This window comes from Heterocephalus glaber, unplaced genomic scaffold, assembly GCF_053883595.1.
Source record: "Heterocephalus glaber isolate CG9 unplaced genomic scaffold, H.glaber_assembly_v1.0 deba00001538, whole genome shotgun sequence".
In the NCBI taxonomy this organism is placed as follows: Eukaryota; Metazoa; Chordata; class Mammalia; order Rodentia; family Bathyergidae; genus Heterocephalus; species Heterocephalus glaber.
This window is the reverse complement of record NW_028258333.1, coordinates 21,166,911-21,190,268: the sequence shown is the minus strand read 5'-3', so window position 1 is coordinate 21,190,268 and position 23,358 is coordinate 21,166,911. Positions and strand designations below refer to the sequence as shown.

The 23,358-nt window shown below is 38.9% G+C and overlaps 1 long non-coding RNA gene across 1 annotated transcript; it reads right to left on the bottom strand.

Annotated features, from left to right (window-relative positions):
* Window positions 1-1,241: 1,241 nt before the first annotated feature.
* LOC110350073 (uncharacterized) lies at window positions 1,242-22,649 on the bottom strand. Its single transcript, XR_002396374.2, has 4 exons — window positions 22,301-22,649; window positions 13,199-13,404; window positions 6,540-6,582; window positions 1,242-3,202 (listed from the first exon to the last, which is right to left on the bottom strand). It is a non-coding gene; the product is annotated as an uncharacterized LOC110350073 (long non-coding RNA).
* Window positions 22,650-23,358: the final 709 nt, after the last annotated feature.

Sequence of the window (23,358 nt, the reverse complement as noted above, 5' to 3'; positions counted from 1 at the left end):
CTTTTAAGGAAGCCTCAACTTCAGGACACAAACTTATCTAAAGTTACAATGTCTAGGCCCTTCCTTGTCTTTCACTTATAAAATGGGCCATTGCCTTTCACCTGTAAGTTGAGGCTGGATTTTCTATAGATTCACAAATTCTGCAGATCTCCAACCCCAAGAACAGGTAAATATCCCCAGCTCCAGATCATAATATACCTCACCTATGAATGCCCACACCCACTCTGAGTGTGTACCTCTTTATACCTAATCTGCTTATTCCTCTCACTAACAAGCCCAGCAACTGGCTTCAATGATAGTGAAGAACCTACTCTGTGGATGTGGTTAAATTGAAGTCCCATGTCCTGGTGAATACCTCCACAGACCCGCATCTGCTGTCATTATAGTGAATACTAAGATCCAAGAGACCAGGTGTCCTGACTCCTTTACTTACTTGCAACTTGAACTTCAAGGACCTTAACTTCTTCAGGTCCCACTTTCCTAATAAGTAAAAGAAAACATCAAACTATATAGTGTCTGAGAACTTTCCAGTTCATTTACTAAGTCCATTTTCAGTTTGTAGAACCTTCACAAGCAAAATTATCCTGTCATCTATGGCAAAGCATTGTTCTCTAATCATTCTAGTGGTTCAGTCTTGTCACACCAACTCCAAAGGCGTTGCTATCCAGAAATTAGCAAGACTCCGTAAGTAGAATTCTTTGATTGCTAGGGCTCAGCTTTCATTTTCGAAATTAAATAATAGCATATCCCTTCTTCCTTGTCCCAATAGCTCATTACTGTTGATTTTCCCCAGATTAGGAATATTTTAAGATTAAGGTAATAAAAAACTGCCCCTGAAGAAGGAAAAAGAGTTAGCTACCACACAAGAACTAAAACCCTGCTACTGTATTTGGTGTTTGGTCAGTGCTATAGTTTGAATCTCAAATGTCCCACAGAGGCCCCTGTGTTAAAGGCTTGATCCACAGGGTAGTGCTATTGGGAGGCAGTGGAACTTTTTAAGAGCTGGGGCCTAGTAGGAGCCTTTAGGTCCTAGGATTGTGTGCCTTTGAAGGGGACTGTGGGACCCCGGTCTCTTCCTCTTCCTCTTTGCTTCCTGGCCACAATGTAAATGGTTTTGCTCAGCCACATTCTCTTGCCGGGATGTGTTGACTCACCACAGACCCAAAAATGACAGGACCAGTCAATCATGGACTGGAACTTCCTAAACTGTAAACTAAAGTAAATCTTTACTCTACACAGTGATGAGATCAGGTATTTTCTTACAGTGACGGGAAGCTAACCAGTATAGTCAGGATATAACTGTACTTTGGGGTCTAGTTAGAAGCAGAGCGGCTTAGAGGAATATGAAGTTATTAGATCTGGTCCAGAAAATGAAACAAAAACACAAGATCACAAGTGTAAGGCTAGAGAGAAATAGCCTACAAACACACAAGTCTAAATGGTCACAGAAAAAATTCTTCAGTGGATTCTTCCCAGTAGAAGGAGACTAACACAGGAGAAATTAGTGAAATAGTTTTATTATTGCTTTTTGTAATTTGGTAAGACCATAGCAATAAAGGAGCCTATAAATACTCACTTGCGAGGAAGCCACCTACTCAGTAGATTAAAGCTATGATATTTGGTAATAAATGGACTCCAAAACCCTATATCGGTGGCCTCCTTGCAGACTATGGCAGAGAAGACGAACATCTCAATCATGGAAGTACAGACCTGGAAGGACTTAAGACTCTGGCCCATCACCACACATGAGGAATGCAGATCCTTAGAGCCATGCCACCCAATATGGTAGCCACGACATACACAGGGCCACTGGGCACTGGAAATGTTGCTAGTCTCAATTGAAATGTGCTATATGGTACAGTATATGAAAAATACACCAGATTCCAGGGTCAGTAAGAATAAAAACCTGAATAAAGTTTCATTAATACTTTCTATATTTCATATAGAAATACTAATGTTTGGGATATTATTAACACTATTTGTTAACCTATATGTTTTCTTATTTTTAAAAATGTGATTACTGAAAAATTAAAAATTATTGTATAGCTTACATCATATTTCTTTTAGCAGCTAACACACATTTAGCATCTACTCTATACCAGGCCATTTTCTAAATGGTATTTACCAGAGGTGGTGAACCTATGACGTGTTTATTTGTTTTTAAGACAGAAGACATTAATGTATGAGTTGTTTTTTTCTAAACTAAAACTTCAGTACTTAGGTTTAATCACAGTGTTGGCATTTTGTAATAAATAACTGGGTTTTGGGTTACAATTTGAGCACTGGTCTCTAAAAGGTTCACCATCACTGATATATACATTAGCTACGTGATCATGTACTTAACTGTCCAACCTGGGACACTTTTGAGAGTTAAAGGGGAGTTGCAAATGCTAAGCCAATCTGAATACTAAGAAAAAGGCAAAAATTGGAGCTGTCCTGAGCCACCCATATGTTGAGTCATTAAATCCTTACATCAGTACTAATGGATATCATATCCCCTTTGGGCACAAGAGGGAACTGGGACATAGAGAGAATAAATAACTTGCCAAAAACCACACAGTAAGTGACAGTATTGGGATTGAAACCAAGGCAGTCTGGCTCCAGGGCTTTCATTCTTAACTGCTGTGCAACACTATCTGCTTAAAAGTTAATAGGGATTGACGATTTAGTAGCTGCAAGGTTTTTCTTAATCTGCACAACAACGTGGACATTATATTATCCTGTTTTTACTTATGGGGAAACAAAAGTATCAAAGAGATCCACAATATTGCCCAAATCGTAGAACCGAAAGAGTAGAATCACAGTTTGGCTGCCCGACTCCAGAAAGTGGTCCTTATAGCCGTCACTCTATTGTCATGCATCAGGCCACTTCTATTCACAAATGACCCTTATATTCATCTCTTCTCCCAGGTTTGGCAGGGAACTGGACATGAGAGGATGAGGCAACTAATCATGGAAATAATCATCATGAAAAGTTCAGTCTTGGTGGTGGTCTCTCCCTTCTCAGAAGGAACAGTTTTAGATACTCCAAATGGCTATCATGTTGCTTAGTTTGTCGTTGTGCTATGCATGTCAGAAATTCCAGTCGAGGACTGTTCGAACTATTCCTTCCACAGAGCTGTGCAAGGAGACGGAAGGTCCTCAGAAACCAGTGAAGCAGGAAGAAAGGTCATGGCCACTTCCTCCACAGATTCCTAGGAGCCTGAGAACATGTAAGGGAAGAAGACAAATTGGCTTCATAATAATAGGCCAGTAACAGGGCAGAGTGAAGGTTCTGGTGTTAAAGATATGAAGGGCACTGTTGGTCACTCAAAGGGCAATTTGTCCTTTTGAGTTATGTAGCAGGGAAGGGAATTTTGGAAGCCCTTTGGAAAAAAACAGAAAACAAAGCGAGTTGGTATGGAATTAGCCTAGGAAACTTCTCACCCAAAGACCCAATGTAGAAAATAGTTTATTAGTTTATAAGTGGAAGGGACTGAGATAGAATGGGGTGACCAGCCATACTGATAAAAATTAGGAATAGACAGTGAACTAGGACTTTGGACAATGAATGAACTTCCTCAGGGACCATGGAATGCAGCCCACCCCCTACTAGAGGAGATGCAGTCACTCTCTACTAATTTCCTGAATTTTGAGGAAACCATAATGTAAATGAACCAGTTCCTTCTGAGATCCCAGTTTCCTGTAAACCCTACATGTCAAAGAACTGGGTTAAAAGTCTGAGTCCCAGTTGGTCATTTTAAATCCACAGACCACCTGTGATAGGTAGGTGACCACTAAACAATTAAGCAATTTTGGTACCCTACTTGCCTATAAGTAATTCTAAATTGAAAGGGCAGGCGGCCACCCCCACCCCCCATTCAGGATCCCTTCTGGAAATCCAGGAGGTATTCTCCTTCTCCTTATTTTAATTAAACCTCTCCTAAGCTCATCCTTGGGGTTGGGACTTTATTCTGTGGCGTTTGCAGAACCACCAACCCGGTGGTACAGGTGGTATCACCGGGGTTCTGGAGAAAGAGGGAGAGGTGGAAATATGAATGGGCCTCATGTTTGTTTTGTGAACTTCTGGGGAGTATTTTAAAACATTTTTATTTAACCTGTCAGTCTTTAGAGGACTTTCTATTTGCTTCCAACGTAATGTGCTTGTATTTATGAACATAAATTACAAGAACATTCCATGTTCCTTTCTGTTCCTGATTCTTCCTCCCTGACCAACCACATTGCCTAACCACTCTCCTCTGTCTGGTATTCCCCTTTCTTCCTAAGAAAGATATTTATTTTCACCGGAAGAAGAGGTTGAGTCTCTGACACCTGGCCCAGACAGAGAGGCCCACAAGTGACAGTTACCTGGGAGACTTCATCTGCACAACAGGACAGTCCTTGCACTCTACGTGCCTCTTCCCCCAACCTTCTATAATCTGTGCCTCTTCCCCTCCCCAGAAGCCCAAATCCTTCCTTTTGCTTTAGCTCTGTGTAAGTTTCCAGTATCTAACCCTTCTTTGTGTCTGACTCCTGGTTTTCTGCATGTTAATAAATTTGTGATTTTTTAAAATAAGCTAATTTGCTTATTGTCAGTTTATGTACAGACAAAAATGATCAATCCTTCAGAGATAAAAGAATAAATTTAAACCTTTTCTACAACGGATAAGCAGCCAACAAAAAGAGGCAGCTAATGACTTCACACTGCTCTCTAGTTCTTCTGCACTATATTCTGTGGCTTTGCCAGGCCATGTCACCTGGCAAGTTATGCCCTTGAAAATGTGCCATTTTATGAAGGTACAGAATATAATGAAACTTCTCCCCACCCACAGAGACTTCTTATGTACAGTCGGGGTTGAGAACTACTATACTACACAGCTTCCACACTAGGAATGGGTAATTGAAACACTATTACCATACCAATTCTCTGCTTCTCATGCAATAACAGTAGCTTTAATACAATAAAGTTTATTTCCTTCATATTTTGAAAAGTTACTGGCTTTGGAACAGAGGCTCAAGGATGTCAAGGCTGACATCTTTGTGATTCTCTTGATTTAGTTCCTTATCCTTATAAGACAGCTTACCACCTATAGCATCAAGTCTATGTTCTAAGGAGGAAGAAGGGAAAGAAAGGACAGGCAGCAAAGTATGCCCCCTCTGGGAGATTCTCTGAATCTCCAGAGTCTTTATTTACTCCCTCCAGTGTCTTTATTTACTAGGAAAACTGTGTCATATGAACACACATTTGAAAAGAAGGAAGGGAAATATAAATTTTTTATGGGTATGCATATTATATACCATACAAAAGTGGAGTTCTAATAGAAAAGAAGAAAACGGATATTGAGTTTATCTGTTGCTGTAAAATGAAGGACTCCAAGTACTGCCACCCCAAATATGGCAGCCTGGAATGGTGGATTATTTTAAGTTAAAGGAATTTAGAGAGCAGCAAATATTGGAAGATTTCCTCTAGTATCTCCTTGTCTTCTTAGAGTCTGGTCCACAAGGAAAAAAACAATTACCTCTGGTCCCTTCTCTGAATTTCTATTAACTAAATTCATACTACAGGAAGAAATATTGAAGTCTGTCAACACACCTGGTCAAACTTCTTTCACACACCACTTTCCTCTCTTTTGCTCCCATAACAAATCATTTCAATCTATTGTCTGTTCTGAGGGTCCAGTGGACTTTGTTCCAGGCCTTTGTGTGTTCTCTTAGCTCACTGAATTTCCCTAAGAATATTTACTATTTCCTGACATACCCTATTCTCCCCCTGTCCTGTAGAGAAAGGGGTAAACTTTTAAATGATGCTGGGCTACTGGTAATCACAGTCATGTGACTTTCTCCGATGCTTTTGTACATTAATAAATTTGTATGTTTTTTCCTTGTCATTTCCAGTGAAACTTACTTGAACTTCAAGGGAGGAAAATATGTCAACTAGAGTTGCAGCAGACCCTGAAGTATCTACTGACCTTTGGAAACTGGTTCTCTGTGGAAAAACCAAACAAAGGAAAGACCTAAGGATCTCAGACATACACATCCTCATGCACAGAGTTGGATTAGGAAAAAGAAATCATCCTCTGGAAGACGGAAGTCAATAAAGAAATGTGGCTGTCTCAGGTGTTGGTCAAAGGAATGAAAAGGAAAAACATTAATGAGACCTTCTCAAGAATTTATAATCCCAAAGCTGACCACAGAGCGCTTAGCACTTGTACTACTTCTGTGGTCTATGAAACCTTAGGTGGAAAATTATTTCTAATTTCAACCACTTTAAAACACATGGGATGTAGAAGGATGTATCTTCCAGACAGACTCTCCAGGTTCTATTTTTAAGAGGGGCTTATATAAACAAATAATCGGTAAAAAATTACAAACAATAGAAAATAAACCATCATAAATTAGACTCAGCAGAAACAATAGAGAACAGAATTAGATTTCAAGAACTTGGAGCATAGTATTATCTAATACAGAAGGTAAAATGATTGTGGTTAAACTATTTATGAAGTAACAAATGCAATGGTAAGAAATGAGGAATGTAGTTCAGTGGTAGAGCATGTGCTTACCATGCTTGAAGGTTGAGTTCAGTTGTCAGCCTCTCTCCTTGCCCTATAAATAAACACAAAAAGAAATGAACAAAGACCTTCAAGAATAATTAGGCAGTATTAAAAAGAACCAAATAGAATTTTTAGAAATGAAAAATATAATGTAATTAAAATTTTAAATATAATGGTTAGATTGAATGGCAGATAAATCACAAGGAAAGATGGTTTTAGTGCTATGGTCTGAATGTGTGCCCCAAAATTCATGTGTTGGAAACTTAATCTCCAATGAAATAACAGTGGAAAATGGGGCCTAATAGAAGATACAGTGGACTCTCGAGTTACAATCAGCCTGACATATGAACAACTTGGGATATGATCAGAATTTTAGTTTTTACTTAACAACCAAAGTCTTGAATTATGACCTGAATACCAACCTCTTTTGCTTTCAGATGGTCTCAGATACAGATTTAACCTTTAAAGAGTTTTGGAAGGAACATTTCAACTTCCTTTCCTGTGTGGGGTTAATTGAGAAATCCTGCCCCAATGTCTCTCTGAGAACACTGAGATCTGCCTATATACAGGAGAGAGACTTTGAAGGCTGTGTAGAGGAGCCTGAGCCTTCAATTGACCAACTTGAGTTACAACCAGCCCTCAGGAATGAATTGAGTTCGTAAGTCAAGGGTCCACTGTACATAGATCATGAGGAATCCATCCTCATGAGTGAATTAATGATGCAATAAAAAGGACTCACAGGAGTAGAGTCTCTTCTGCCTCCCTGCTATGTGAAGACACAGAGTTCACCTTTTGGGTCCTCTGTCTCTTTGACATCTAAGAACACTACAAGAAAGCCCAGTACCTTGATCTTGCACATTCCAGCTTCCAGAACTATAAGAAACAAATTTCTATTCACGATAAATCACCTGTCTCAAGTATTCTGTGATAGCAAAATAAATAGTCTAACACAATTAGTAAATTGGATAAAAGAGCAGAAGAATCATCTCATAATGGTGTATGGAGAGAAGATAACGAAATGGAAACTATGAAATTCAGGCTAAAAGACATGGAGGGAAACATAGGTATTCAATTCTAGAAGGAAAGAATAGACAAAAGTAAATTCAATGTTCAAGACAATAATGAAAGACATGAATCTTCAGAATTAATGAGACATGATTTCTCAGATTGGTGAAGTACATCAAATCTCAAGCAAGATAAATAAAAATAAATACATTCTACAAATGATACTTTAGAAGATTAAAGACAGAGAGAAGATTATAAAAAAGAACCAGATTAAAAAGGTGACATTACCTAAGAAAGAATAACAGTTAGGTTTACCTCTTTTCAACAGCAACAAGAGAATCTAGAATCCATGGAAACAATTCAAAGTACTAAAAGAAAATAAGTCACCCTTGAATTATGTACTCTGCTAAACTATCACACAAGTCTAAGTGCAAAGTACAGATTTTTTCAGAGGAAAATGGGAAGACATCATCATGTTCTGGGAGCGCCTTAGCCCTTCAGAGGATTCTTTATATCTTCCTCTATTATGCAAATCTCCATGGTCATAAAAATTGTGCACCATGCTGAACCAATATCTCATGGCATTGCCAACATCATTAAAATTATTTAGGCTCTAGAAAGAGCCTAAATGGAAAAGGATGGGTTAGACAATGCTATATTTTTGTATCTAGACTATAGGCTTTCATTTTGCAGTTTGTCCCTTTGTATAGTGTTTTTTTTAGACAACACATCAAAATCACACATATTTATGTTAACACACAGGCACACAGAGGCACAAACACCAGTGTCAGTATGGATCTAGTGGAGGAGATTTGTGAGATTAGGAAGCTCAGGGCAGTCATGTGTGATGCTCTTTGTCGATTTGTAGGCAAGATGAGAAGTTTCAATTATTTTTGTTGTTGTTATTGTTACTATTTATAGTAATGGGGAATCAATTCATAGCCTTTGCACTGAGCTCTGTTTTTTTGTTTTTGTTTTTTAACTTTGATACAGGATCTCACTAAGTCACTAAGTTGCCTAGACTGGGCTCAGACTTTCCATCCTCCTGCCTCAGTCTCCCAGAGTGCTGGGATTACAGGTGTGCACCACCATGCCTGACTTCAATTAAGTACTGAGGAATCCAGGTTATAGTCTGAATCTTATCTCCCCTAGCCCCAATTCATATGTTAAAATCCTAAGTCCCAGTAATTCAGATGTGACTTCTCTGGGAAAAGGCCTTTAAAAAGATAACTAAGGTAAAATGAGGATGTTAGGAGGATGCTAATCCAATCTGAATGGTGTTTTTATAAGAAGAGGAGATTAGAGCACCCTGAGACAGCAAGGGTAGGCTTTCACAGAGGGATGATCACATGAAGAGGCAGCAAGGAAATGGCCAAGGAGAGGAGCCTCAGAGGAATTAACCCAGCTGGCACTGTGGTCTTGGATTTCCAGCCTCCAGACCTTGAGAAAAATCAATGCCTGTTGTTGAAGCCATCTAGTCTATGGTACTTCAACGTGCTTAGTTTGGTCCAGCTGACTAAGATTGCCCACTTTTCTCTTTTTGATACACAGCTTCCTTCACATACTGATTCAAAGGCTCTGATTTTTGTTACTGAATATGAGGCTTTTACTTTCCCAAATTTAAATTCATCTGGATAACTGGGATCAACTGGCCAAACAGATTGAGGCACTCCCTTCCAACTCCTCTAGGAGACCCACATGCTGCTTTGTACTAGCAAGTAAAAGGTCAGTCACACCAGCTGACCATGACCATACCAAGGTCAGTAATTAGCCTGACCATTAAGCAGGGTTTCCCCCTGTTCTTCTAGACAATCCCTCCTTGTGCTTTTTTTTGCCCAGGGCTCCCTAAAAGCAGAAGACAAATTTTCCCCAGCCGTGCCACGACCTCCATGCCTGACCTCACACATGCTCCACATGTTCACTTGCCTGGCTCTTGGCCCTGCACTGATTTCTAGGAGTGAGATGAATAAGATGTTAAAAGCTCAGGTCAGACAGTTCTGCACCCTGATATGGAAACTTTAGGGAACAGACATTTCTTATTTTGTATACTATAGGCATGCTGAAGTTATACAAAGGAATTCGAAGAATTCCTGCTGTAGCTAGATGCAGGGAGTGCTTTCTTTTAAATATCCTCTTTTTTCTATTAAAATGTTTTATTTTTTCAATGATTTCACTTAACATATCTTAAATCCTATTACCCTTTTCTCTCTTTCCTTCCTACCCCCCACAATCTCCTTTCTCAACTCCCAAAGTCTAACTTCTAATTCCCTGGCATCTCTTATTTATTTATTTATTTATTTATTTATTTATTTAAGGTTTCTCATATAAGAGAAAATAATGACATTTAACTTTCTGAGTCTAGCTTATTTCTCTTAGCATGATGGTCTTGAGTTCCATCCATTGCTGCAAATGACATGGTTTCTTTTTTTGTGTGACTGAATAATATTTCATTGTGTATGTATACCACATTTTCTTTATCCAATCACCTGTTGATGGGTATCTATGCTGTTTCCAGAGCATAACTATTGTGATTGTGCTGCTGAAAACATAGGTATGCATATATCGCTATAGTATGTTGTTTTAATTCTTCTGGGACTATGCCCAGAAAGGGTACAGCTGGATCAAATGGTACCTTTCTCTTCCCTCTCCCCTCTACCACCTCGCCCAGTCTCCAAAGTGCTGAAGATCAAACCCAGGGCTTAAGCATACTGGGCAATCACTCTACCACTGAACTACACCCCAGCCCCTCAAATGGCATTCTATATTTAGTTTGTCGAGGAATTTCTACACCGATTTCCATAGTGATTGTACTCATTTACATTCCTGCTAGCAATGTAAGAGTGTTGTTCTTTCACTACGTCCTCACCAACCAGCATTCTTTTTTTTTTATTTATTATGATGGAGGTAAGATGGAATCTCCAAGTAGTTTTGATTTATCTTTCCCTAATTGCTAAGGATCATATCCATGATCAAGTTGGTTTCATCCCAGGGATGCAAGGATAGTACAATATACATAAATCAAAACTGTAACATACCACATAAATGGAATCAAGGATAAAAATCACATCAGTGGGCCAGGGATTTAGCTCAGTGGTTTCACCGCCTGCTGCGCAAGCGCAAGGACCCAAGTTCGATCCCCGGTACCAAAAAAAAAAAAAAAAAAAATCACATCAGCATCATTTCAATAAATGCTGAAAAATATTTCCACAGAATTTAACATCCTTTCAGGATAAACACCCTGATGAAAATAGGTATGGAAAGATTTTACTTCAAACTAATAAAAGCCACATGTGACAACTCCACTGCCAACATCATACTGAATGCATTTCCGCTAAAATTGGGAAGGAGACAAGTGTGTCCTCTCTTGCCATTCCTGTTCAATATAATATTCAGAACTTTAGCCACAGCAATCAGGAAAGAGAAAGAAATAAAAAGGATATGAATAGGAAAGGAAGAAGTCCAATAATACCTATTTGCAAATATAAGTCTACTGAGAAGACCTGAAAAACTCCACCAGAAGACTTCTAGATCTGATAAACAAATTCAGCAAAGTGACAGGATATGAAATCAACACATATAAATCAACAGCATTCCTGTGCATCAGTAATGAATCCACTGAGAAAAAAAATCAGAAAAGCAATTTTATTCACAAGAGCCACAATACAATACCATACAATGCAATACAATACAATACAATGCAATACCCAGGAGTCAACCTAACCATGGAAGTGAAAGACTTCACTGAAAAGTACAGAACTCTGAAGAAAGAAATTGAAGACATTAGAAAATGGAAAGACATGCCTTATTCTTGGATCAGAAGAACTAATATTTTTAGATGACTGTGTTACCAAAAGTAACCTACAGATTTAATGCAATCTCTATTAAGATGCCAACAACATTCTTCTCAGAACTACAAAAAACAATTCTGAAATTCATATTAAATCAGAGTAGACCCAGAATAGCTAAAACAATCCTGAGCAAAAAGAACAGCGTTGTGGAAACATCACACTCCCCGATGACTTAGTCACTTTCTTCATGGCTAAGGCAAGATATCTGACATCCATAACTTAAAGGAGGAGAAGTTTATTTTGGCTTGCATTTTCAGTCCATGGTTGGCTGGTTCCAAGACAGGAAGGGCATGGTGGAAGAGCCTGAGCACGCAGATTGTCTAGCAGCCCTCTGTGTGGGAACATCTTTGTCCCAACAGGCCGCAAGAGATCCTCCCAAAAGTTTCTCAATGAACAAGCCTCCAGTGCTGCTCCTGCACTTATGTGACAACCTCACTAGGGAACTGAAAAACTCTCCCTTTTGCCTCAGGCATCTTTTCATTTCTAAGAGTTTTTTGGCAAGAAAGCCTATGCAGTACTCTGTGTTTCTCAGCTGCACCTTCTTGCTCTTCTAGTCTCCTATCTGGGCATTTCTGCCATGCTTTTTCTACCTTGGAACCAGCTGACCATGGACTGAAAATGTGAGCCAAAAATAAACCTCTTCTCCTGCAAGTTGTAGATATCAAGTAATTTGTCCCAGCAAGGAGCAAATAACTGAGACATCAGATTTCAAGTTATACTGCAAAACTATAGCAGTGAAAACAATGTGATTCTGGCACATTAAACTTATAAATCAATGGAGTAAAACAGAAGACAGAGAAACTACTCCATGAACCTACAACCACCTGATTTTTTTTTTTAACCAAAGAGCCAAGAACATATATTGGAGAAAAGGTAGCCTCTTTAACAAATGGTGCCTGGAAAACTGGCTATCCACACAGAGAAGATCAAAACCAGATCCATATCACTCACCTTGTTCTAAAATCAAATCAAAATATTTCAAAGACCTAGATACAAAGCCAGGAAGCTTGCAACTGCTGAGAGGTAACATAGGAGAAACATTTGAAGCTCTAAGCACAGGAAGGGACTTCCTGAACAGAACTCCAAGCATAAGAAATAATATCAAGAATCAACAAATGGGATTACAGCAAATTAAAAAGCTTCTGCACAACTAAGAAAACCATCAGCAGAATAAAAACAGAACCGGCAGAATGGGATAAGATTTTTGTTAGTTACTCTTCTGATAGAGGACTGATATCTAGAATATACAAAGATCTTAAAAAACTAATCCTTCCTAGGACGGGGATTTAGCTTAGTAGCACTGTGCCTGCCTCGCAAGCACAAGGTCCTGAGTTCGATCCCTGGTACCAACAAACAAACAACCCCCACTAATCCCTCCCTTCAAACAGGAAGAGCTTTTGTGGCCTTGAGAACTCTAGACAAATATAGAGTGATGCAAAGTGTTCTCAATTACTGAGTATTGTTTTGATATTGTTTGCTTGGTTATTTTTGCTATCAACAAAGTTTTAAATATTAAAGTTAGTAACATGTCTGGTAGACCATTATAGCCTAACTCAAATTTCAGTGGTTTTGATTTCTTAAATAATAGTTCTAGAGACTGGTATTTCAAGGTACTTCAGGGGGTCGGATTTAGGAAAGGAGTCCCTCATTGTTGCTTAAATATCACCTACTAAGGGTTGCTATACATAGTATGCATGCCTAATGCAGTAATTTTCCTCCTAACTACTGAAAGATTAATTATAAATACTTATGACTTTCCTCCATATACTCAATGCTAATCAATGTCTGTGGGAAGATTATACTGTGTGTCCTTACCCTGTTAAACTGTAATTCTTGCTTTGGGCAATGAAATGTGAGGAGAGTGACATCTGTTATTTCCAGGTAGAAACTCACACTCTTGTGTGGTTTACTGTAGTCTCAACCTCCAAACCCATTTCTGGAAATCAAGGGAGTAGAATACAAATAGGTCTCCATCAGTCTTGGCTTCCTGAGGGACTATACTGTGAACAGCTCCAGTTAACCTACATGAGAAAAGGAATATGAGCAACAAATCAACATGATCATGTTAAGAAGTTGAGATTTCCAGTTGTGTGTGACTGCAATACAACACAGCTTGTCTTAACTACTATGACAGATAGATACTTTTAAAGACATTAAATACATGATGTAAAAAAGTTTTAATCAAAACTATTTTGAAAAAATAGTGTATATAAATGCAGGGGATAACATTTTTGGGGGAGGGGGGTGGTGGTGTTAGTGTTTGAACCCAGGTCCTTGTATATGCTAGGCAAGCACTTGAGGTAAACATTTTTAATGAGGATAAGGCACTAGCTTAATTTTCAACAGCTTGTACATTCTCTGCATCTAGCAGTTTCACTTCACCTTCCCTAAGGGAAGTCTCAGGTGTGGGTCAATAAAGTTTTTCTAAAAGAGCCAAATCACAAATATTTTCAGATTGCAGACCATATGGCTCTGTTTCAACTATTCAGTTGCCCTTGAATATCAAAGTGGCCACAGATAATGAGCAAACTAATGGATGTAACTGTGTTCTAATAAATCTTATTAAAACAGACAGCTTGCTCACAGTTTGCTTACCCTTGACCTGTGGCATAAAGTTCAACATCTAACCCATCAGATCTCCGAATCTCTGTCAACCCCTCTTAAGGAACTCAATCAAGTTGTCAAATATAGTCATTTGTTCATCTGCTCATGCATTCATTTGTTCATTCAGTAATGATTCTCTGATAACCTCCTATGTTCTAGCCAGAGTGTCAGATTACCTGGACAGAGTAGAAAGCAAAGCTGAAAATTTGTGTTAGTCTATTCCCGCTGCTATAACAAAATATCCCAGACTGTATAATTTATAAGCAACAGAAATTTGTTTCTCACAGTTCTGGGGGCTAGAAGGTCTTAGATTAAGTCACCAGAAGATTTGGTGTCTTGTGAGGGCTGCTCTCTGCTTTCCAAAACAGTACCTTCTTGTTCCAAAATACTGCCACATACGGCAGAAAAGCTGGGAGCACAAGTTGCCTTGAGCCTTTTTATAAGAGCACCAATTCCATTCATGAGGGCAGAGCTCTCATCATCTATCACTTGAAGGCCCCACTTTTCATACTTCTGCATTAGGGATTAAGTTTCAACATGAATTCTGGAAGGACACAAGCTTCCCAATCATTACACTAGGTCATTACTCTCACAGTGCTTAGAGGAAAGTGCATGAAGACAAACAATAAATAAATATACAACATAATGTCTTATAATAATAAGTGCCATGAATAAAATAAACCATATGTAAGAGCCAGTGTCACAGAAAGGCCCTCTGAAGTGGTAACTTTCCAGCTGTGACTCTTAGGGCCACCTAGATAAGCAAGAAAGAGGGGTTTCTATGTTCACCTTCTGTGTTAGCCAGATATCTGTTACTATAACAAAATACTTGAGATAATCAACTTAAAAGGAGGAAAGATTTATTTTTGGCTCATGGTTTCAAAGATTTCAATCGTGGTTACATGACTCATTGCTTTTTGGCCTTCTATGAGAAAATAAATCATAGCAGAAGTACATGGTAGACCAAAGCTGTTCACCTCATGGGAGCCAGGGAAGAAAAAGAAAGAGAGGGAGAGATGAAAGAAGGAGAGAGGAGAGGGGGAGAGAGAGAGAGAGAGAGAGGAGCCCCACCTCCTAAAAATCACATCACCTCCCAATAGTACCACAGGCTGACAACTAAACTTTAACTTTAAACACATGAGTTTTGGAAGGACATTTAAGATCCAAACCATAACTCCTTCCTCCTCCCCAAACTTTCTTATTGACTCTAAAACTCATTCCCCATAATTGGAAGAAAACAGACTTAAAATGCAAAAACATGGTAAAAGTCACATTTAGGGTGAATGAGCTTTGTAGGATCTGTAAATGACCAATCCATTCATCAGTGTGAATGACTTACTATCATAGCTTATTTTGCCTTGGGAGGTAGAAAGAGTAGGTCAGTGATAGGACTTGTATAAGTACTGGTTAAAATCTTAGCTCATCAAGGGGTCCAGGTCCTCTTTGCATCCTCAGCTCCTAGGCAGAGATGCATGGGAGCCCACCACTACATCTCTTGAGATGGCAAGAGAATTTTGCAGAGGATGTTTCTCTGCTAATGAGGGAAGGAATACCAAAGACAAGCTTGGAAAGAGTATCAGGCACTGGGCTAATGGCTTTACTTGGCAAAAGAGGGGTGGCTTCTCAATTCTCCGTTGCTTTAATGTTCCTTTTTACTGTTAGGCAGCTTTGCTTGCACAGTTCAGATAGAATTCTTTGCTTCTTTGTTTTTACCAAGTTTGGTTCCCAGAAATCTGATAATTAAGATCTTAGTTCCCTGATTTTTTTTTAGCCCACTCAGGCACTTTGTAAACACTCAATAAACGCATACCACTTGATCTCTTTGCATGTAATTACATTCTACAAATAGGAGTCTATTATTGAGCTGTATTATTATTTCCTCCCCTTTGTGAACTTCTGTGCCTCATAAACATTTATGGTTAACCAAAGAAAAGAAGATTCTAATACAACTTTTTGGTTTTCTTTGATTATATTTTTAAAGTCTGTATAAAGGCATTTTTAAAAAAGATATTTGATTGAAGGGTTTGCTTAGAAAATGGGGAGAGAATCTTTTCTACAGGGTCTTACTTCCCACAAGTTTTACCACTCTGAACAATAGGGAGAAACAGCTGCAAATGATATTTTGTCTTCTCTCAAGTCCTTGCTATCTGCAGTGAGGAAGCTGACTATGTTTGGTGTTTGTGGGGCAAAACTTTTTGAAAGTCTTAGCCTTTCCTGAAATGTGATGCTTCTGATGCATCAGGGTGGTTCTTGTGGAGTGCACTGATTGTTTCTGTTAAGAATATTGAGGATGCCTTTCATTTTTACTGTTACAAATTCACTATCACAGAGACACTATTTCTATTCAGGTCCTTACCATACCCTCCTATCCATGTATGTATATCACAGGGTTATCTTATGCTTTGGAAAACAATGTTTAAGAAATCATATTAAGCAGAGACAAACAAGAGGCAAGGTGATAACAAGGTGGTTTTGAATCCCAGCATCTCCACTTGCTGGCTATGAGACCCTGAGCAAGCCAATTGGCCTGCCTGATCCTCAGTTTCCCATCTGTAAAATGGGGCCAAGAAGAGAACCAACCTCATGAGGGGTTTTGTGAAGACTAAAGGAGCAGATGCAAGTAAAACCATCAGCCCAGTGCCTGACACTTTGTGAGAGTCCACAATGGTTCCAGTCTATTACTGATCATTTACTGCATCACTTTTAATGAAATATTTCTAGGAAAAGGGTTATGTTTCCTTTTTTCCTTCCTAAAACACAAGAGAGTTTCTGAACATGAAACCCTGTAGTTGAAGGGCAACTTAGAAATGAAAAAAATCTCTAGACTTCATCATTCTTAACCTCTAAGCTTTATACACAGTTTTTGAAAACCACTGTTAAATCATTTGGCATTTAGTTGTAGTATAATATGTAATATTATAAAAAGCAGAGAGGTTACCAAGTGGGGGATTAGGTTACATATTTACATGTAATGTACAGAAAGAAAACCTTTGTTCTTTTTAGAGGTTTGGTTCTATTCCTGGTTTGTAAATCAATTTCCTTTTCCTATGCACACTCAAACAGTCCACATTCCCATGTAACTTTATGGTTCTTGGTGTTTCTGTGGAAACAACCACCCAGAAAGTGGTATTTCCCAGCTCAAGAGCTTCACTTAAGGTTTCTTGGCGAGATGAGAGAGTGGTGTTTCAGGTCCATAAAACCTAGAATTTTATCATGATCATCAGATAATGAGGGTAATGACAGAGTTACAGAATTTTAGGATGAGAAGAACATTAGATGCCATCTAAACCAATCCCCGCATTTTCCAGATGAGTAAACCCCTTATACTGGGAGCATGTTTTATAATCCTAAAAGTTTTCACATAGATGCTATCATTTGTCTGCCCAACAGTCCTTTGAGGTGCAAGATGATAGATATTATTCATCTCCACTTTGCAGATGAAGAAACAGAGGTTGCAGGAGAATAAGTGACATGTCCAGCCATGGGAGGGGTCAGTCAATGGTACATCTGACATTCTAGTTTTAGATTGCCTCGGGTCCATCCCAGGACGCTGAGGGCCTACTGAGAGCTACCCAGACTTAAGCTGTCCCAGCGTTGATACCTTTGGCCTTTGAGATCCTATCAAGTCCAGAATAAAATTTGAGCTCCTCAATGTGCAAGTTTTGTTGCCTGGCCTTTGCCCATGTCCTCAGCCTCATCTGCTTCCATGCCCACTTTCTGCTTTTTCCTCTGGCAACCATAAATGCCTTTGTATTTGTAGTTGCTTGTTTGAATCCCCTTCCATCTCAATTTTTGCTCTTAACAACTGCATTTAAGAGTGAACTTGAGTGAATCATCATTTTATATCCCCCCTTTGAGAACCTGTGCCAGCCACAGTCTCAGAAATGTAGGCCTTCTTACTATATGACTTTACCCAAACCTGATTGTTCCAGAGGTGCCTATGATCCTTCAGACAGAGAAGAATGAAGAGATGTGTGGATCTAAAGGAGATAAAAAGCTCCATGGTTTCAAAAAGATTAAGAGGAAATAAAATACCACAAAAAGGTGCTTTTGTTCTTAATAACTTTACATTATCTGTTTCCAAATCCAGCAAGTTTTGCACAGATATTTCTATATAATCTACAGATTCCACATTTGGCATGGTGTGCTGCTAAATTAGTTTTTAAAAATTAAGCAAACAAAGACCTGATTTGTGGCATTTTCCACTTTCCAAGGTGTAAAACTATTCCCACCATAGTATATTGTAAACTATTGTGATGTCACTGAATGTGGTCAAGGGTATCAACATTTGCCTTTTGGGAGCTATGAGCTGGCTCTAGTACATCATTGTCTTTGGTCTGAGCTAAAGTGAGTGGGTTTATGTCCCTTGCAACTAAATATTACATTATATCATTTAGCATCAATAGAGAAAAGAAAAATCCTCCACTTTGCCTATTAAACTGTGAACTGACGCTATAAACATAATTTTGTATTCTGCAGGAAGCCTGTAGCACCAGCCTTTACTCATTTGATATTCTTTGTGTTTTTTCATCTCAGTTTAGCATTTATCCTGCTTTCCCTGTGTTGTGTAGTGTGTGATGGGCAATTATTATTATTATTTTTATTATTATTTTGCATTTTAGTAACCAAATGTAATACAGGTTCATTTACTTGTGGGTATCTTCTTTCCCTGTAAAAAATATCACAGAACTGTGGCCATTCCTCCAGTGATAAATACCTGCCTTCTTAATGTCCAATATAAGCCATTTTACACTATTCCCAAGCTTTTCTGTGTAGACAATAACTTTTTGCTGGTAACACCAAATCATAGGTAATTTCCTTAAAGTCATTGTAAATGGTGACTAAATTTCACATGTTTAGTACTAACATTCTAAATACTTAAAATGTATTGAAGACAAAATGAACAATTGTTCCTGTGCTGTTGATGACAATTACTCACGGCAGCTTGGCCCACAGGTATTATAAATCTCCATTGATTATAATGCAAATTCTAGTTTCAGAGATGTTGCAGCATGGAAATGAAAGTGCATCTCTGAATCAGTAAAAGTCTGAATCACTGGTAGTCTTTGCTGCAGAAAATAACTTGGCTTGGCTCACTATCAGCTCATCCAAGAAGCCTTTCTTAACCATTTTCCACCTCTTTCTCTGAAGACAACTAAACACCCCTCCCTGACCTAATACACTATGCATCTCTGAATTTTCACCTTCATGTGTGGTGTCCTCTTTGTTTTCTTGAGTATATTTTCTAGACCTTCTTGCTCTGTCCTTACATGGCAGAGAGAGAACAATCATCCCTTTTGTGTCTCATCTTCTAAAGGCATGAATCCCACTCATGAGGGCTCCACCCTCATGACCTGATCGCTTCCCATCATATTATGAATACCATCATATTATGAACTTTGAAGGAACACAAAAATTTAGCCCATAGCATTCCTAGTGTGGAAAACCAAGTCATACTAATATTCTAATGGGTGATAATGACATTGGGATTAATGCCTCCCACGTACCTGGTGGCCTTTTAGAAGGGTTAAAATAAAGTACCTCACAGAAAGGTGTTGGTACAAATTTCAGGCTGCCATGGGGACATTTTAAGCCAGGCTGCTTTTCAGGGTCTCTAACATCCTACCATTTAAATGATTGCCTGACAGGCATGGTGGCTAGCACCTGTAATCCCAGCATCCTAGGAATCTAAAACAGGAGGATCACAAGTTTGATTCCAGCACGGGTAATTTAGCAAGACTTTGTCTCAAAATAAAAAGTAAAAAGGGCAGTTCATAAAAAGAATGTAGCTCAGTGGGAAGGCCTTGTGTTTAATTCTCAGTGTATATATACATAAAAAAAAAAGGTTTCCCGGGTTGCCTGTATACCCTAATTTGGGGCCATGATTTTCTCACGTTGTGAGAAAAGCCTGGATCATCTTGAGGCTTCCAGTCTCCTCTTTTGGGCTCCTGTTCTTTTTTACAGGATAGGCCTAGGCAAGGAACCAGCATCCTTAAACTGTTGGTGGTCCTCGCTATTCTGTAAGGAAGGCCGCAAGAGGAAATCAAGATTCCCTTGCTCCAAAACCTAACTCAAGTCACTTATACCCTGAATGTTTATAGTTCCCTTAAATGAGGAAAATACCTAACGTCTCACAAATCTTGATTTTTAGTCTACTTAATGAAAGTACCTTTTTTCTCTCCTCTGTTTTTCAAACTTTCAAAATTCAAAGTTATCTCTGATATTTTCTTTTCTCGCAACACTCCTCCCTCCACATACTGCTCTACCTTCCATGGCCTGACCTAAAATAGGAATGCTGCAGAAGGAAATGCCAGTTATTGTTATCAATCAAATAAACAAACATCAGCAACTCAAAAAGTTACAATGAAGTTTTCCTGTCTTGCACACTGAGATATTGGAAGAAATATCAAAGTATTATTGGAAAGTGGGGCCCAGTGTAACTGTTGTGTCTGTGACTAAATGTTCAGACAGAGGTGGTGTTGGGGGAAACATCTTTGTTGCTTTGCAAAGGCAGAAACAAAGCTCTGGTAACTCTTTTTGTACAGGGAGGCTTTGTGGATAAGAAACCTCAAGAAAGAAACACTTAATTATAACCAAACATGGAGCAAACAAAGGGACAAGAGCAGAGTTGTGTTGTTTTATATGAATCCTGACTATAAAAAGGAGGCAACTTCTTCCAAATTTTGTAAGAGATCAGTGACAGGCTGGAATTTTTCGTTTTTGGGCTCAGAGGGAAGTTAAATTTAAAGAACCATCTTCATTTATGCTTTAAAAGAAAATATGTTCAAAATATGTTCACCACGGTGGTGAACTTTGAGGCTGCTGAATGTTCTTGGAGCTTTTGCATTGATATAACTTCATGACTGGGGAAAAATATTTCAGTCATCTTCCTAACTCTAATAGTTTCCACCCATAACCTCAAAAGGGAAGGTAGAAAATGATTGATGGATGTGATGAAGTGGCCGCTCCTGAAACTTTGCGAGTGGTGCTTTGAGTGGTGAGATACACGGAGGGGTTGGCGCTCAGCTACTTTCAATCAGTCCATCTTTTGTGTAAACTCCTGTGTATGTCAGGACTTGATAGAACCTGTGGCTGGAGAGAAGAGATTACATTTCTTTTTATGTAAGTTGATATGAGAAAATAGTATGTTTCCTTTATCCTCTAATTACAATTCTTGTCTTTATGAAGTATCTAGTAGGAGCCAGGCATATTATAACTACTACCCACACTTCTTAAAACTCCCATTACACAGATGTGAAAACTGAAACTAAGGGAGTTCAAGTGACTTGACTAAGATAGTAGGGCCAGGATATAGCTGATACAGGATTTGAACAAATTCCTCTTGGACTCCAAAACTTACATTTTTTCCTTTATATTATGTTGTCAAGTAAATTTACCAGCCTGTGATGGAATAAGGCTTTGGTAAAATATATTCAAAATACAAAAATGAATTAAAATTTTACCATGCAAATCTTACTAGTGTCTCTGAAGATTCTACAAACTAGTAAAAATAATTTAAAGTTAATTTTAAAAGAAAAATGAGGATATCATTAGTGTCAGCTTCATTTTGGGATGCTGGTGCCTGAGAATTGAACCCAGGGCCTCATGCATGCTAGGCAAGTGCTCTACTACAGAGCTGCATCCCCAGCCTGAAAGTATTAGTGATTCAGTCATTTCTGCATGAGCTCAAATGCACTGCCTCTTTAGATCCTACCATTGTTTGCCCCCTGAACATTGTACAGAGATCCCTCATGTGGATTCTAATCTACATGTTGACCTCAGAACTTCACATTGTGGATATCCATCCTGGGGGCCCTAAGATACTCTCCTCCCTGACTCCTTGAGCTTCTAGAATTTTCCTCCCTGGAGACATGATTGGACTGTGGTTGTACTTTATCTGTTATTCCCATTAATGGCTTCTCTTGACAGTTACCAGCCAATCTCTTCCAGATATATGGTACCAACATTCAGATTCTGAGAAATTGTCAGGAAAAAGCCTGGTGTTTCAGCAATAGAGACTTTGGATCAGAAGCCAGGCAGCCAATTGAGCCAGGGTGTAGATTCAGATACACTAATTGCTTTGCTGTTGGTTGAACAGATTTCCATGGCTGTGTGGCTGCTCCCAAGGAATCCACTCCTCCATTTCCAGTCTTGTCTGACTACTGCAGTTACCCACCCCCCCAGTACCTGCTTCCTCTCTTCTCCAGGCTCATCCTCAAAGCCAAATTAACTTAAATACCATAAATCAGGTTATCACTTCAAACCTTTCAACGGCTTGCAATTATGCTCAGAAATCAACTCCAAACTCCTCACCTCGGCCACTGGAAGATCTGGGCACTGGCTGCTCCTCCAAATTCTTCTCCCACCAACTTCTTCCTTGCTCACTGGGCTCTAGCCAGCGTTGTTTTCTCTGTGCACACCAAATGCTCTTCCTCCTTTGGGCCTTGCTATTTGCTGTTCCCTCTGTCTGCAGCAGGATTCCCTGAGTCTTCACCCTTTTCATCTTTAGTTCTCAGTTCCAAGAAGGACTCCCCAGAGAGCTCTTCCCAGACCTGAAATGGCAGATCTGTTCCTCTGACCACTCTCTACTGTATTTCTTGAGCATTCCTTCCTAGCCCTTTCTGCCAATTGCAGTTCTCTCCTATACACCCACACCCACACACCCCACCCCACCCCGCCAACCCTGGCTTATTGTTCCACTTCCCCTGTAGTATACAAGGCTGTGAGGACAAGGACCTTGTTTGGGTCCGTGCTGTGCTTATAGCAAGGCACATGGAATGTAGTTAATAAATGTTTGTTTGGCCAGAGGAATCCCTTAAATTGTTTGACATTTTGTCTTCAGGACTTAAGATCTTGCTCCCTCTATTTTAGGATCTGACTGAATTCATGCTTTTTGGGAAGTCCTCCTGTTTCTGACCCAATTGTATAGAAATCCCCTCTAAATTTGTACCTGCATTCTTGGGAGGAAAGTATTTCCAACAAGAAGTACACTATGAGAATTCCCAAGTGTCAAGTGATAAATGTGAAATAATGAAAAATTACATGGCCATGGATTGTGCCTTTCTGTAAGTCCACTCTCAGCATCCACATGTTTCTGTTCAGCCAAGTCACTAACAGCAGTAGATATTTTGGATTTCTCTTCACAATTAAAAAAAAAAAATAACTGACTCCACGTGTGGCTCAAATTAATACTTTTTCTCTGGCTTGTCTTTTAGTTCTTAAGACTGGAAATTATATAAACTAAAACATGTAAAATATGTCCTCCTCTGATATTTCTTTATTTTTTTATTTTTTAAATTTTATTTTATTGGTACAGTTTAGGTATATAATATAATGACATTCATCATTGGAAATTTGCACCTTTACATAAT